Here is a 14,997-nt window from a genome sequence, read left to right as displayed (position 1 = left end):
AAATCTTAAAAAAAAAAAAAAATCCAACGTGATGATTCTAAATGTACTCCCAGCCTATAGATACTAAATACGACTTTCAAAGAACCAAATTTGCTACAGTAAAAAGTTTCAGAAGGATATTATATACATGAAGGCAGCCTTAAAATACCTGTTGATCAAATCTGTTGAGCATTGGCGGGCATCTTTGTAATCAGTGTGTAGTCTTTGAAGGGGCTAATATTCCTGTGGATATGTGCATTCTGCTATGTTTCCGTTAAAATCTTTCATAAAGTCAGTCTTCATGTTGAAAGGATGTTTCCCATTTGCTGCTGGCCATGAGACAGAGAGGAGCACATTTTACTGAAGTCATTTGCTTCATCTTTGTACTTTTCATCCTCCATGGGGCAAAAGGAGTCCCGCAAAATTTGTTTTTTTACCAGAAAGGAATGTAATAGGGGATTGAGTTAACTCTTATAAAGTGCTTTAAATTTCTTAGATGTTGAGTTCTGTGTCTTGCGAAAGTCCCTGTTAGCATGAAAGATCACAGAACTGAGACCATATTCTTCCACTGGAAAGTATCTGGGATTTTTGCCAAGTTCTCTTCAGGATTATTTATTCAGTACTTCTGTTGATTTAGTCTGCAGCACTTAACCTCTCTTATGCTAGGGCTTGCCATTTTACCTTCTGATTTCGGAAAGAAGTTGTGTGGACTCCCTTTCCCCGATAGCTTAAATTAGCATTGATCTTGAACAGAAATAACTGAGCTAAACTGAACCCACATACATCTATGCTGTCCAGTCTCTGTGAATGCTTTGGGATATACCAACGGATAGCTGCCGCTACTGAGGTCATTTGTCACTGCTCCGTTCAGGTCATCGTTAGCCCTGTACTTTTCACTTGTTCATCTTTGGGAAAATGTGCTCAACTCAGCATGATCTAGAAGGTTGTAGAATGGTAAGCAGCTCTGTAAGCTAACAGTCTGGTGGCAAGTTTTAGTTGCGTGGCCGGAAACAAAAGTTCTGTTGACTTTTGAATCTCAAGTGTTCTTGCTTGCACCTGAACAACAGAGCTTTGGCTTTCTTTAGCTTTTTGTTTGGTTTCCTACTTGCCAGTAAAGGCTTACATTTTCATACTGCTTGTGTGCGGACCGTATTTACTTATGCAAATGTATTTTTTGTGCCTCCTTATGGAAATACATCCTCTATCTTCTGTACCGAGCAATAATACCAAGATTTGTTAGAGAATTAGCTTTTTGGATTTGGTCTTTTAAACAGCGGTTCTGTGCTAAATATCTTTTCTGGCAGGCCATTGCTGCTCCTTCAACAAAGCTCTTCAGGGAAGACCTTCCAGTGTTGGTGAGGAAGGCTCGCTGTGTTTTCTGTCTGTGAATCTCAGTGATTCCTGTCTCTGACTGAGTCAGAATCTTGTACCTGAATTGGTGACATTTATCCGTGTGAGCTCTGCCCGACCACTCGCTGCCTCTAAATGGAATTACTGTCCCTCTCAGGGATTTGAATGCTGTCAACTGCGTTTTGACTGGGATGTACTTACTTCAGCATTAAGCCCTTTATTATTTTTAGTTTCTATAAATCATCCATTCTTAAGCTGGGGTCATGTTATGTAATGTATTTGATGGGTACAGTTCTTTTTTTTTTCTTCTTTTTTTATGATTTTCGTTATTTATTTGACACACACACACAGAGAGAGTGAGCCTACAAGCAGAGGGAGCAGCAGAGGGAGAAGCTGGGTCCTCACCGAGCAGGGAGCCCGATGTGGGATTTGATCCCAGGACCCTGGGATCATGACCTGAGCTGAAGGCAGACGCTCAACTCACTGAGTTACCCAGGTGCCCCTTAAAGGGGGCAGTTCTTATGCTCATTATTTATCAGATTGTTTGCTGCTTTCTGTGGGGGAAGGACATTAAGGGAAAGAGGATTACTCTTCTCTGCAAGGTAGTGACGGCCTGCGACATTGTTTTGCTGGAGCTCCAGGAAGTCTCAGGAACGATGGCAGTAGTGTGCTCAGGTCACGTGGGCTCACCGGGCGGGCACCGCAAAGTCATGAAAAGTTAATGGAGACTTAATACCTCGTACACATCATCCCCTGCTATTTTACATAATGACCAGACAACGTATATTAAAATATCCTAACATGAATTAAACAATTTAAAACTGGTAAAGAAGGGGTCATAAACGATTTAGAACTGAGAGTTCATTGGGCAGCGAAGTCAACAGGCCTGAGAGGTTTCCTAATCTTTCAGAGGGGAAGCCAAAGTGAGGAGAGGGGGAAATGGTATGCTCCCAGCGAGGGTGATCAGTGCCAGAGCTGGGCTCTGAAGCCAGACCTCTCAGACCGCCCAGCTGGTGATCTGAACCTCCCTCTGTGCTTCCTTTCTTCTGGGAGGAAGGCATTATGTGGCATAAGAAAAAAATACAGACTCCTCTTATTGATAAGACCAGATGAAATCAGATGGAGAAGATAAATTAATAAATCACTTGAAATTACTAAAAAATAAATAATGTTTTTAGAAGATTTTATTATTTGACAGAGAGAGACACAGTGAGGGAACATAAGCAGGGGGAATGGGAGAGGGAGAAGCAGGCTTCTTCTGAGCAGGGAGCCCGATGCGGGGCTCGATCCCAGGACCCTGGGATCATAACCTGAGCCGAAGGCAGACGCTTAACACTCTGAACCACCTGGTGCCCCTAAATTACTTGGGCTTTTATTGAACCAGCAATACAATTAAATAGAAGTTTATCAAGGGCCAACATGCGTAAAGCACTGTGCCAGGAGCTAGAGACGATATCAAGATCGCCAACTGTCAGAGCCTATAAAACGAATACAAAAGTAACACGAGACAGGATTCATTCCCTCAGCAGACATTACTTTGGCACCCATGGTATGCCAGGACTGGGCTAGATGCTAAGAAGCAGGCATCTCTTTATCAATCAGGCAAAACTTTTGGTCACCTGCTATGTGTCAGGCAGTGTTCTAGATGCTGGGGACACTGGTGAGAACAGAGCAGGCAAGGTCTGTGTTCTCGCTGAGTGTACGTTCCAGTGGGAAGGAGACAGATCATAAATAAGCAAGAAAAGACCTGCAGAGCACGAAAACAAGGTGGTGTGCAGAGAGTAGCTGGGTGACTGCATTAGATTGCAAAGATAAGTAGGATACTTGGCTTGGAGGAGACAGTCATGGAAAGGGCCAACTCCGGGATGTTTCAGTGTGCGTGGTGACTGCTGTGTGAGCAAAACGCTGTGGGAGCCCCTGGCCGTGAAGGCCTTGCCTGTCCTCACCAGTGGGCTGAGGGATTACTAGGATCGGTGCGCTGACAGGACCAGATGTATGTCTAGGGTGCTAGCCGTGGAACAGGCTGGAGGATCGGCTAGTCAGGGAAGACACCGATGATAGGAAGTGACTGTTTCTGTGATGTGTGACATGTCCTAGACAGGTGTCAGCAGAAGGGGAGAGGAGGACGTGTTCCTTCTCCCCGAGAGAATGAGGGAAGGCTTCCTGAGTGAGGTGACGCTTAAACTTAGTCTTTACACATGCAGAGATGAAGAGAGTTCATGTTACATTTCCATGAACAAAAGTGGAAAGATCCAGCTTGTTTGGGGAGTGGCTAGACCTAGGGCCTGGCTGGGGCATAGGCTCTGCAGCGGAGGGAGATGGCCATTAGGCCTGATAGGCCGGGTCGCTCAGGTAAGCAGAGGGAACCCACTGAAGGCGTTTCTAGTAGACAGACATAATCACAGCCACAGAAATATTATTCTTGTGGTAGTGTTTTGGAGCAATTGGAATTATTACTGAGTGATAGTTTAGGAGGCTGATGCCATGGCCTTGAGCTAATGGTGATGTAACCTGGGATGGTGGTCCCTGGGGCTGGCTTAGAGATAGCGGGGCTGTTGCACAGGTACGAATAGTAAGTCAGACTACTGGTCAGATGTGGGAGGTTGGGGAGGAGGAGAAACATTGATTTTGAGAATATAAAAGAGGAAAAAGTGAGACAAGACAAAATCAGAGAGGGAGACTCTCTCTCATAAGCGACTCTTAATCATAGGGCTTAATGGAGGACTGCTGGTGGGGAGGGGGTGGGGGGGTGGGATGTCTGGGTGATGGACATAGAGGAAGGGATGTGATGTAATGAGCGCTGGGTGTTATAAAACACTGATGAATCTCTGACCTCTACCTCTGAAACTAATAATACATCATGTGTTATTAATAATAATAATAAAAAAGAATGTAAGATGACTGAGGACAGAGGATTTCTATACAAATGAGGGATGGCAGAAGGAAAATGTGTTTGAAAGACAGATTACTTAGATTAGTTTGGGATTTGTGGAGTTAATGTGCCAATGGGACCTTGAGGGAATAGTGTCAGATAAGTAAGTGAAGATAAGATTTTAGCTCTGGGTTAGAATATATAGATTGGGGTGATAATTAAGCAGCTCTAGTTGTAAGGATAGATGACATTGGCCGGGGACTGACTTGTTCAAAGAGAGAAAGGAGGTGAGGTTGGAAACTTAGAAACACAATAATTCTGGCTATTGATTTTTATTTTTGTTCTTGTACTTTACTGCTGATAATCTCTTAAACTACATTGCAGAATTTCAGCCCAGCACTCAAGCTCAGTCCACTGTGTTGCTTAAAAACTTGTGCTCCTGGGACGCATGGGTGGCTCAGTTGGTTGAGCAGCTGCCTTCAGCTCAGGTCATCATCCCAGCGTCATGGGATCGAGTCCCGCATCGGGCTCCTTGTTCCGCAGGGAGCCTGCTTCTCCCTCTGACTCTGTCTGCCACTCTGTCCGCCTGTACTTGCTTTCACTCGCGCTCTCTCTCTGACAAATAAATAAATAAAATCTTAAAAAAAAAAACAAAAAACAAAAAAACTTGTGCTCCTGGGCAGTTTTATCTGAACTCCTTTGTTTTTAATCAAGGACAACGTAACAACAATAACAAACCAACTTTGGGACCCCATTTGTTGTTGGGATGATACTGGGACTTTTTTTTTTTATTTTATTTTTTAAATTTTTTATAAACATACATTTTTATCACAGGTCTGTGAATCGCCAGGTTTACACACTTCTCAGCACTCCCCATAGGATACTGGGGCATTTTTACATCCTATCTTTTGATGTCTCCTAGAGCATTTCTTTCATAGTAAATAGCTTTGCTTCCCTGGAGGAGTGCAAATAATTGTTCCTCATGGAAAATCATATAACTACTCACATTTACCTTTTCACATTGGCCGCCAGGAAGCACAGAATCAAATTCTCTGCTCAACTTTGGTAACTGTATAGAACCCTATGGTCTCCATATTTAAGTTCTATTCTAATATCTCTTCTCCCTGCCATAGTATAGTGTTTGTTTTCTTCTCTAATTTATAGTTTCTTGTCATAATTTTTAGTTTTCTGAATATGTGCAATTCTCATAAGCCATCTCAAATTCTTTGCAGGATGAGATGAGGGCTAAATAAATAATGTCCCAATGCTGTTTACTCTTGAATGAGATGTACTGAGAATGTTATGGATCAGTCTATAAATGCTAAGACTCATCCCATTTTAAGTTCATATGTTTGTTCTCTATAACCTTGTCTCCCTTGATAATTTCTAGGCAAACAGTACATAACCCCAGACTGCTGAGCCAAATGAAACATGAAGTAACAGGGAGGGTCAAGTTCATGAGTAAATATTTGCACGTTGACCCTCCCCTCTCTGCATCTTCTTGATCCATTATTCATTTTCCACGTTGTATGACTATTTGCAATAAGAATTGGAATTTTTTGTTAGTCATTCATAAATTTTAATATTTGGTCCTTGTAGAATCTTGGAGTTGGTGTTAATAACTGCCAAGGACTAATCACTGGAATTTGAACTAATGTGATCTAGTAATGCTTGTATTTCTAATCAATTTATGTAAACTCTGCTACAGAAGACTGGGTCATGTTTGTGGGTTGTTCACTACTGAGCAATAAATAGATCCCTGGTTAGGTAGTAAGAATTGACCTCTTACCACCAATCGTTCCTAGATTCTCTTGTCTAAGATCTTTTCCATTCTGTGGAAGGAGACTTTGGCTTTCAGTGACCAGATCAAGAACTACACACTATTTAAACAAAACAGTTAAATTAAAATAGCCAAGTATAGGGATATCTATTATTGTTGGGTTTATTCTTCAGTAGAAATTTTCCACTCATTTTGAACTTGGAAAAGTGTTATCCTTCCCTCAAACTACTTTGTTAGTTCTTATAAAGTGGGAAGACACAAACCTGTGCTGATATAAATTTAAGTGGTACAGAAAACTTTGTAGAACCAAAGGAATATCAGATGAGATATTTTTAAAAACTTTGTTTTAAAGATCGTAATTCCTGATAACTCTCACTTTTGTTTTTTTTCAGACTAGTGACCCTTCTATATATGTTAAGTATCAATTGTTGATATCAAAATATCTTTATGATTCAACGTGCGTGAGGAAAAATGAATTAAGTTATGTGACATTTACTTACGTAGAGCCCCATCTCATGCCACAAAGAAAGAATGTGGTTATTCTGAATGTGGCAATGATACTGCTGTGTCTTCTCTGAACGCTACAGATCTAGAGTTAGTGGTCATTGTAGAGCTGAGGCCTGCTTTTCTGGCTCATATCTGTGTTGAATTTTCTGCTTTTCATTAGACCTTCTCAGCTCTTCTCAAACTTATTATTTATTGTAAAAAAAAAAAAGAGAGAGAGAGAGAGAGAGACATATCCTCAGGATTTTTACTACATTTAACAGAATCTTCTATCAGTAACTGTGGGTTGAATTTCTTTCTGATCTCAGTATCAAAAAATAGTTGTTCTGTCTCTGAGCAGCTGGTTTATTTTTACCCTGTGGACACTGAATATTATAACCGATCACATTTCCCTCTCTGTGTTGGCTGCCGCTGAGCTTGGAGTCCCTGCCTACCTCCTTTTCATCTCCTTCCTCCTCCTCAAATGTCTAGAACTCCTCTCTAATGACTCAGTCTACCTTGTTGCTGTAGTTGTTGGTACACTTATCTTTTCCTACTAGTTTAAAAACTGGAGACAAGATTTCTACTACTTTTCTTTCTTACTTTTTTTTTTTTTTTAAGATTTTATTTATTTATTTGTCAGAGAGCGCGAGAGAGCGCACAAGCAGGCAGAGTGGTAGGCAGAGGTGGAGAGAGAAGCAGGCTCCTCGCCAAGCAAGGAGCGCAATGCGGGACTCGATCCCAGCTGGGATCATGACCTGAGCTGAAGGCAGCGGCTTAACCGACTGAGCCACTCAGGCGTCCCCTACTACTTTGCTTTATAATCTTTCCATGGCTGTCCCAGAGCCTTGCACACATTTGGCTCTCAAATAATGGCTGATTGAGTGTTAGTAGGTCATTCAAAAATAGCTCCATGTTGGGCCCTCCATGGCGATAAGGACAAGGAAGGAATAGGCAGTGTGCCAGAGAAGGTTTTGAAATGTGCTGAGGGTCTGAGGGATTGAATGTTTGAAAATACAGCACATTTGAAATGTGATGCTCCTATGGGCGAGAAAAGAATGTTGAATATTGGAACCAACATAGGCTACTTTCCTCATTGTGTCATATCTAAATATACTGCTGTATCACAGTTGGGAGCCTGGCATCTCCCAGCTTCGCTCCAGTAAGAAAGGTCAATTCTCTCCTCTCACAGAAAAAAGGTAAGGGGATATTTAGGAGAGGAGCCGTCTAGGCAGTGTGGGTTGAGAAGTTGCTTTGCGATCTGTGCACATAAATGCTGTCGTTATTACACCTGCTGTGTAATGCAGATGACATCACCTCGAGACTAGCTGTGAGAAAGTGGTTGTGAGCCATAGCCAAGGACCCAGATATTCAACTATTATTCTATATGATTAAATTCCACTACATCTCATGAATGTGCAGTGAATTATAATAGTACCTGGCACGTGGTCAAAAGTCTTTTGATAGGAAAGTTCGTTGAAATGAAAATGAACTTGGTTAACTGGAGGCAAAAGACCATCGACTTTAGACACATTGTTGGTAGCACTTTCTTTTATAATTAAATATATGCAGCCTATATTTGGTGCTTTGAGAAGATCCTTTTTTTAAAACTTAAAGAGATGTTATATTTTATCAGTTAGCCCACATTATCATATGTTATTGGTAAGTGTGATTCTAAAAGCAAAACTGTAAATCTCAGAGGCTTAGAAAAATTCTGACCAGAGAAGGAACTTTCTTCGTTGTATTTTTCTCTCCTTTGCTCTCCTCTGAAAACTGAACTGTAAGATTTTTTCAATAAAAACAAAAACCAAAAACGTAAATCTCCTGTCTTACCAGGATTTCATCCTTATTATTACTTTTGTTTTTATTTTTTTCAGAATATCGTATTTAAAAAACTGCTTAGGGTCTGGAAAGACCCTAAGTATGGTAAATAACTTACCATACTTACCCTAAGTAAGTATGTAGTTGAAAACAAACCTAGGGGCACCTGGGTGGCTCAGTGGGTTAAGCCGCTGCCTTCGGCTCAGGTCATGATCCCAGGGTCCTGGAATCGAGCCCCGCATCGAGCTCTCTGCTCAGCGGGGAGCCTGCTTCCTCCTCTCTCTCTGCCTGCCTCTCTGCCTGCTTGTCATCTCTCTCTGTCAAATAAATAAATAAAATTAAAAAAAAAAAAAAAGAAAACAAACCTAAAGGACCCTTAATCAAATTAATAACTACCAGTTATTTAGCATGATAGTGGTTATATTATATAGTTTCAAATTTTCTTCTAAAGCAGGTTTTCCACAGGTGAATCTTAAATTGTTGCATTTTTGACATATAAATATGTTTTAATTCTGCTCGGACCAAATGAAAACTCGAGACCTTAATTTCCTAATTAATGACAAAGCTTATGCTCTCCGAGGCCGTGCATAAGTAGTTAGAAGTGGGTGTGTTCATGACAAGGAGGTAGAGGAGCGTCCAGGATGAAGTAAGTGCTACATAAGTGGTTGCTATTTTTTATATTTGCTGTTATACAGCAAAACCATATACTTATGTCATTAAAAAAATATTTTTCATTGCCTTCTGTAGGGTTTGAAGCTCTTATGAAGTGACCAAAGAGACTTCTTCTTTTTTTTTTTTTTTTAAAGATTTTATTTATTTATTTGACAGAGAGAAATCACAAGTAGTCGGAGAGGCAGGCAGAGAGAGAGAGAGAGGGAAGCAGGCTCCCTGCCGAGCAGAGAGACCGATGCGGGACTCGATCCCAGGACCCCGAGATCATGACCTGAGCCGAAGGCAGCGGCTTAACCCACTGAGCCACCCAGGCGCCCCACCAAAGAGACTTCTATTGTTAAAAGTTACAAAATAAAAGCTAGAGGGTTCTGGAACTCCTCCTCAGCTCCCAGTCCTCTTTCTCTCTAAGATGACTTTGCCTAAATTCTGTGGGTCTCCCTTCATCTGGAAGATGACAGGTCCATGGTGCTGGGTCACTGACGGGTCTTCAAGCCCACAGCTATTCTCTGATTCTTTGATCTGACCTTCTGTTTAAACAAGAAGCTGAAGGTTATTGATGTCCATATCCTTGATCTGGGATGGCAGAATTTTGAAAGTAGAAGAGGCTTTAACCAAATAGTCCACTCTTTGGGGAACTCATCCCTTTTCTTAGCTTCAAATAATGGTGTTTACTTACTTACTTTCTTTCTTTCTCTCTCTCTCTCTCTCTCTCTCTCTCTCTCTCTTTTTTTCTTTCTTTAAAGTACCAATCTTTATTTTTCCTTTTGTGGCTTTCTTCCAAAGCTTGTTTTACATACTACGTAATGTATTTACTATGTTTATTGTTTACCCACCTTCTTGCTTGAATGTAAGCTTCACAATGGCAGGGATCTTTATCTTTTTTTTTTTTCTTTTAAGATTTTATTTACTTATTTGACACAGAGAGAGAGACAGCAAGAGAGGGAACACAAGCAGGAGGAGTGGGAGAGGGAGAAGCAGGCTCCCTGCTGAGCAGGGAGCCTGATGCGCGGCTCAATCCCTGGACCCTGAGATCATGACCTGATCTGAAGGCAGACAATGACTGAGCCACCCACACACCCCAGATATTTATCTTTTATTGTTTAAGTGTCTGGCACATCTTAGGTGCCAGGATAAGGGCTCAATAAATATTGTTGGGCAAGTGAATGAATCTTCAGTTGCCTAGTGGACATTTCTATTAATGGATCACTTCTCATTCTCCTATGACAACTCTTACATGATTTTATTTCCAAAATGACCCTAACTTTCGTGTTACCAAGAGCAAAATCCTGAAGGAGTTGGCAACCACACCTGAGACAGAGCCAATTCGATGATTTTCAAGGGGATTTAGATAGTTTCCGGAATCAAGGCACACAAGGCAGGTGGGCCCGAATCTTGTCTAACAGAACCTTTTGAGCCAGAGCTAGAAGTTTCCAGAGCTGACTGCCTAGGAAATTACATAAGGTTCCCCAAACTTATGACTAAACTCACAGCTTCTACTGGGTTAATATTCCTGATATGCTTCCTTTGTCATGCTAGTTCTATTGGCGATTACTTGTCACTTCTTTTTTATTTTTATTATTTATTTATTTAGGCAGAGAGACTGAAAGAGACACAAGGAGAGGGAATGGTAGGCAAAGGGAGAAGCAGGCTTCCTGCCGAGCAGGCAACCTGATGCAGGGCTTTATCCTAGGACTCTGGGATCAGGATCTGAGCTGAAGGCAGACCCTTAGTGACTGAGCCATCAAGGACCCTTCCTTGTTGCTTCCAAACAGAGTCTCTGCAGCCTGGCATCCAGTGAAACCCCTCAGAGCTTTCACTTCCATCTCACAGTAGTGCCCCTGGTCCATTCTCTGCTCAGCTAAAGCTCTGCCTTTTGTGTCTCCTAAAGCCTTCCATTCTTTCTTTAAAGCCCTTCTGTTCACACCATGCTGTCATCCATCATGTGGTAGGTTTCTTCCTCCTTCACCTCTCCAAATTATCTTCCTTAATCCACCAGAGAGACTTCAGCCCTCACTTACATGAAGCCATCTGTATCATGTTTTTGGGCTCTCAAATGCTGCATTATTCTTAAATATTCCATTTGCATAGTTGTTGCTTTCCCCTCTTTATAATAACCTTTCTGAGGTGAGGGGCTAATAGAGTAATGAACTTGGGGATGAGGGAATGATTCACAGTACATTGCTAAAGCACAACCCACTGAGCTGTGGTGAAAGTGACTTAAAAGAAGTGTATTTACTAGCTTGTGATGAAGTTTTCCAGGGCTTTCAAAAGTGCTAAAATCAAGTCCTTCCTTCCCTTTTTTTTGGGGGGGGGGGGTGGTTCACATTAAAATATCCCTTTTAAAAATCAAGTGGTGGTGAGGGACACCTGGGTGGCTCTGTCAGTCAAATACCTGACCTTGATCTCAGCTCAGGTCAATGTGGGTTCAGGCCCCACATTAGGCTCCATGCTGGGTGTGGAACCTACTTTAAAAAAAAAAAAATCAAATGTTGGTGGTAATTATCTAGTCATAATAATGGCTTCAATGAATTACCTTTACTTTGAAAAATAGAAAACTAGCAATTGTATTGATGAAATATGTGGGTCTCTGTGTATACGTGTCTATGTATGTGTGTATATGTAATTTTACTGGGATCAGAAGGTCTGGGAAAGGCAAGGCTTGGTAACTGCTCATCATGCGAGAGACACACTCCATCCTTTCATCTTCACCTGTGGCCATCCTGCCCCGTTCAGTTGCACATTGTTCATTTTTCAGGGTTTTTTTTTTTTTTTTTTTTTTAAAAGATTTTATTTATTTATTTGACAAACAGATCACAAGTATGCAGAGAGGCAGGCAGAGAGAGAGAGAGAGAGAGAGAGAGAGGAGGAAGCAGGCTCCCTGCTGAGCAGAGAGCCTGATGCAGAGCTCGATCCCAGGACCCTGGGATCATGACCTGAGCCAAAGGCAGAGGCTTTAATCCCCTGAGCCACCCAGGCACCCCATTTTTCAGGGTGTTAGACATTGGCTTAAGATTCGGAGACTGCAGTTTGACACTGGTTATCCAGGAAATGCATGAAAGTTACCTTCCAAATACGCAAAAGGGTTCCATTCCATTTCCTGAACTTCAAAGAGTATTTTTTCCTTGTTCAGTGCAGATTAATCTAGACAATGGCATCCCTTATCCTTTCTAAGTAGATCAGCTTTATTCATGTCCTGAAAAGAGGAGTTTTACATGTCTTTCTAATTTTCCAGACCAATTGAAAACGTCCACAAGGATACAAAAGACATTAATTTGTTCATTTTCTTTCCAAATCGTGAGCCATTTGTTCTCTTGTTCCATATTGTAAGGCAAGTTAACACACTCCTCCTTTTCCCAATTGTTCCGCAGTTTCGAGTTTTCATTGAATACACTGTATGTTTACTCTTGGATTTTGACATTTTAATTATTGGGAGTATTTGATCACATATAATCTTAATAATGTTCAGCCGTACCACACAGCTCACATTTGTGGAGGGTGCTGACAGAATGACAGGCCGTGGGAGCCAATATTGTGTTCTGCACGGATGATTGGTGAACGGAAAGGAAGGGTGTTCCCATGCTGGAGCAGACATGATGTGGTATCTCTTGGTAACTGTGTGGTTCCAGATAATGGATACCTACTGTTTTACTCAGACTTTTATTGGTTGCAAAGAATAGCAGCCCACTCAGTTAACTTAAATACAATGTTTAAAAACCTCAAAATGTAAGATTTAACAGCCAATCTCAGTGATACCAGTGGACCCATTAAGGACTGTGGCATGGGATAAAAAGTCAGGAATCATGGGCATATTGCCTCCTCTCTTGTTCTGTTTTTCTCTGCTTCTCTCTTCCCTTCTTTTTTATGTGGGCCAAGATATTCATACCTATTAGCATGGAACCGACCTTGGTTTGAGGCCCGCATACAGCCTTTTATACAGCCGCATACAGTATTTTTCGTAAATCAGATTCTTGAAAGGGACAGTTTGATTGGCTTAGTTCAGGCGATGGATCCATTTCTCCTGGATCAGGTAGGTACACCTGATTCAGTGACCTGTTGGTGTTAGGGTCAGGGAAGACTTTGTCAGATATTGTATCTCCTGCATTGGTTCTTTGTTTCTAATTTATTCTTTTTTAAAGATTTTTTAAGATTTTTATTTATTTGTCAGAGCTAGAGAGAGTACACAAGCAGGGGGAGTGGCAGGCAGAGGGAGAAGGAGAATCAGGCTGAGCAGGGAGCCCCAATGTTGGACTGGATCCCAGGACCCTGGGATCATGACCTGAGCCAAAGGCAGCCACTTAACAATGGTGGCACCCAGGTGCTCTAAAACTTTTCTGTTATCTTTTTGTTAAGCATGTTGAGAGATATCCTCATTTTTGTTTTATAGTACTTTCACTAAATTTTTATTTTGGTAATTGTATTTATTTTTAATTATTTAAAAAGTTCTTTATTAGGGTCAGCTGGCTGACTCAGTCACGCAAGTGTCTGACTCTGGATTTCAGCTCAGATCTTGATCTCAGGGTCCTGGGATTGAGCCCCACACTGGGCTCAGTGCTCAGTAGGGAGTCTGCTTGAGATTCCTTCCCTTGCCCTCTGCTCTTTCCCTGCACACCCCCCATAATAAATTAAAATCTTAAAAAAATTCTTTATTATTTTTAATCATTTTATTATCATTGTGTTTCATTCTTATTTAATGGTTGTGGTATCTTCTTGGAATCTTTGTATTGAATTAAAGTGATTTCCCTTTAAATTGCTCTTCTGGGGGTGCCTGGGTGGCTCAGTGGGTTAAAGACTCTGTCTTTGGCTCTGGTCATGATCCCAGGGTCCCGGGATCAAGCCCCTCATCGGGCTCTCTGCTCAGCGGGGAGCCTGCTTCCTTCTCTCTCTCTCTCTGCCTGTCTCTCTGCCTACTTGTGATCTCTGTCTGTCAAATAAATAAATAAAATCTTACAAAAAAAAATTGCTCTTCTGTTTTCCTGAATTAACTCTTTCTATTCAGTGTCAGATTTTTTTCCCCTCCAATGTTACTGGTTTACTTGTAGGCTTGGTTGCCTTTTCATAATTAAGAATGGTCGACTGGGAGTTTGCTCTACTATTTAAAAAAGATCTATATGTCACGTCCCCCCCCCCCCCCACTCTGTACTGCTTCCCTAAGTAGCAAGTCTAAATAGAGTTGGGGGGGGGGTTGCTGAGTGATCTCCTGGCAGCTTTGCTTTTTCTAAAAATGCCCTGAGGTGGAGGATTTACTCTGAGGGACCAACATTCACAAAAGCCTCTGTCACTCCGGGCTGTCACAATTGGTTCAATTCCTTTAGAGATGAACCTCAGATGTTCCGTCTGTCATTACACTTGGCCAAGCTACCTGGAGGCTCTGTGAGAGAATGAGGGAGGTGGCATGGTTGTGCTGTCATCGCGTCATCCCTGTATTTCCTGCTCTGTGTCATCCTCCTCACTTTGTGATACTCGTTGTCTCTGAGCCCGGAGTCTCCCAGGGATTCTGTGGAGCAGATTGTCTCATTGGTGGTCCCTGGGTAGCTGCTTTCCCCTCAGGCTCCATCTGTCAGCACATTCCCATTTCTTGTTTTTTAGAATTTGTTAAAATCTCTTGTCCATTTGTGGGTCTCCCCTAGCAAACTGTTTTTAATCTCCTGGAATTCTTCTGTTTTGTGTCTTGAAGCTTTCGCTTCATGAGGAATTCAGGAGGGGCAACCAGGCCGTCAACCATTTTGAAACTGAAGTCATCTCAGGTTGTTTATTTAAAAAAAAAAAAAAAAAAGAGCATTTGGTTTTTGGCTTTTATTTTACTTTTACTTTTTTTTTTAAAGATTTTATTTATTTATTTGACAGAGATCATAAGTAGGCAGAGAGGCGGGCAGAGAGAGAGAGGAAGAAGCAATCTTTCCACTGAGCAGGGAGCCCGATGTGGGGTTTGATCCCAGGACCCTGGGATCATGACCTGAGCTGAAGGCAGAGGCTTTAACTCACTGAACCACCCAGGCACCCCTTATTTTACTTATTTAAACATTAAAAAAAAAAAATTTGT

At 41.6% G+C, this 14,997-nt stretch overlaps 1 protein-coding gene across 4 annotated transcripts in view; it reads left to right on the top strand.

Annotated features, from left to right (window-relative positions):
* Positions 1 to 14,997, top strand: part of FHIP1A (FHF complex subunit HOOK interacting protein 1A) — a 229,383-nt gene that overhangs the window by 26,887 nt on the left and 187,499 nt on the right. The window lies entirely within an intron of this gene.

Source organism: Mustela nivalis (assembly GCF_964662115.1).
Source record: "Mustela nivalis genome assembly, chromosome: 4".
Taxonomy (NCBI): Eukaryota; Metazoa; Chordata; class Mammalia; order Carnivora; family Mustelidae; genus Mustela; species Mustela nivalis.
Note: the sequence above shows the minus strand (reverse complement) of the source record. Positions and strands in the feature narration are given on the sequence as shown.